This window comes from Schistocerca americana, unplaced genomic scaffold, assembly GCF_021461395.2.
Source record: "Schistocerca americana isolate TAMUIC-IGC-003095 unplaced genomic scaffold, iqSchAmer2.1 HiC_scaffold_47, whole genome shotgun sequence".
NCBI classification, from domain to species: domain Eukaryota; kingdom Metazoa; phylum Arthropoda; class Insecta; order Orthoptera; family Acrididae; genus Schistocerca; species Schistocerca americana.
In genome coordinates, this window is record NW_025726203.1 from 1127501 (window position 1) to 1130000 (window position 2500).

Consider the following 2500-nt stretch of genomic DNA (forward strand, 5'->3'; position numbering starts at 1 on the left):
CTAACCTATATTGCGCCTTAACCTAACCTATATTGCGCCTTAACCTAACCTATATTGCGCCTCAATGTAACCTATATTGCGCCTCAATGTAACCTATATTGCGCCTCAATGTAACCTATATTGCGCCTCAATGTAACCTATATTGCGCCTCAATGTAACCTATATTGCGCCTCAATGTAACCTATATTGCGCCTCAATGTAACCTATATTGCGCCTCAATGTAACCTATATTGCGCCTCAATGTAACCTATATTGCGCCGCAATGTAACCTATATTGCGCCGCAATGTAACCTATATTGCGCCGCAATGTAACCTATATTGCGCCGCAATGTAACCTATATTGCGCCGCAATGTAACCTATATTGCGCCGCAATGTAACCTATATTGCGCCGCAATGTAACCTATATTGCGCCGTAACCCAACACACGTTGGGCCTTAACCCAACACACGTTGGGCCTTAACCCAACACACGTTGGGCCTTAACCCAACACACGTTGGGCCTTAACCCAACACACGTTGGGCCTTAACCCAACACACGTTGGGCCTTAACCCAACACACGTTGGGCCTTAACCCAACACACGTTGGGCCTTAACCCAACACACGTTGGGCCTTAACCCAACACACGTTGGGCCTTAACCCAACACACGTTGGGCCTTAACCCAACACATGTTGGGCCTTAACCTGCTCTGTAATTGTCATACGACGCGTTAAATTAGTGTAGTGTTGCCTAACTGCAACCCCCGCAACATAGTTTGCTACTCGCACTGCCCGGTCCGCAGTGTATCGCTTCATGTTAAACACCTTGCAGCTATACACTGTAATGTGGATGGCAGCAGGACGTACATGCTCAATGCCCTTTGCAGTTGTTCATTGGCATTTGCAGTTGTTCATTGGCATTCGCATGGCGAAGCACTTAGCCTACGCTGTGGTACGGCCTGTGTCAACTGTCCGCTGATGTTGTACGTCCAAATCACACACTGTACTGCACATTGGTCCTCATGTACTGAATGATACATCGTGGTACATGTGACCGTACAACGACTGCGCCAACAACGGCGAACCATGCGGTCCAAATGTTGTGCACTCAGCTACGTGTCGTCTCCCTATAAGAGCTGGATTGCAGTGTGGTATGCCCTGGATGGCGATCAGCATGAGCCGTCTGTTGATGTAGTGGCGCGTGTTGTCAGACGTAGTCGTCTCTTCTCACACACCGTGATAGCATGGTGCACTGCGTTCCACATCTGCGACATGCGACAGAGGCCGGTTGACAGTCGTTCGCGCAATGGACATCGCATACGTACGGGGGCCACCTTCCACGTGTTCGCGAAGCGTGCACATGTTGTTGCGTGTATGTGGGCAGACATAGTGTGTCGTGACACCTGACACAGGCATGCAACAATCGTTGAATTTGCAAATGGCGATGGACGCCTACGTTTGCTGGTGACGTTACGCAAATGAACAACTGGTAAACCGTTGTGGTGCGGTTGTTCTCGCTAGAGGTGAATCAGTGATGGCGACGATCGGTTGAGCTACCAACCGGTTGTTCCAGCGATACCCACCATGCCCACGAACGTGAATGGCATCTGGGTGTGAAGCGATACGCGGCGGTGGCTGGGTGGGACCGTCCCCGGCCGGTGAGGGGGGGCCTCCCGGCGTGCTGGCCGCGCGGTGCGTGGGCGCACGCGCTACAGCCGGCTGGTGGGGGCGGCCAGTGGCAGGCGCGCCGGCCGACGGAGGCGGCAGGCGGCGCAGCTGCGCGCCGGCGCACCCTGCACGCGGCGCCGTGCGGCCAAAGTAGGTCCTCGCGGGCCCGGTGCGAAGCGCGGTGGACATCTGCAGTGTGCTGGTCCGATTGAGGACTGTGTGCGCTGAGGATGCGCCGCCGCCCGGCGCTCGGCGCCGCGACGCCGTCTGCTGCTCGGTCGCCTCTGCGGTTCTCGCAGGTGGTTTGTATCGCAGCTGTGCGGACGTGTTGGCGCGTGCGCTGTGCTGGGAGAGTTCGCTTCGGCACCCAAGTGGGGCTTTTGTCCTTCTGTGGCGCTGGCGTTGGAGCTGCCGGTCACCGTAGGTGGCGCGTGTTGTCTCCCGCCGGCAATGCCACGACAGCACGCTCCCGGGCCTCTGTCGGCAGCGGCAAGCTCAGTTGGGAGCACGGGTGGTCGCACCTAAAGCGTCTACTCGCCAAACTCCGGGCGATTGCGCCTCTCTCGAACCCGACCAAGTACTTAGGACGGCGCTGCGCGCCGCCGGGACCTGAGAGGGTTTCGAGGTGTATGGTGCAGGGGAGCTCAGCCTCCTCCTGTTTGCAGAATAATTGAGCGGACGCTTGCGTGTTCGCGTGGGCCCCCGGGACACACTCCCGGGCGGCCGGCTGCTCAGCTCTAGTTGACGCAGCTCCCTGGTTGATCCTGCCAGTAGTCATATGCTTGTCTCAAAGATTAAGCCATGCATGTCTCAGTACAAGCCGCATTAAGGTGAAACCGCGAATGGCTCATTAAA

General features: G+C 56.3%; 1 non-coding gene across 1 annotated transcript in view; it reads left to right on the plus strand.

Moving 5' to 3' along the window:
• The first annotated feature begins 2396 nt into the window (after window positions 1–2396).
• LOC124584180 overlaps window positions 2397–2500 on the plus strand; it is a 1910-nt gene continuing 1806 nt past the window's right edge. Inside the window, exon 1 of the ribosomal RNA XR_006974585.1 lies at window positions 2397–2500. This exon is cut by the window's right edge and continues 1806 nt beyond it. This is a non-coding gene — a ribosomal RNA (small subunit ribosomal RNA).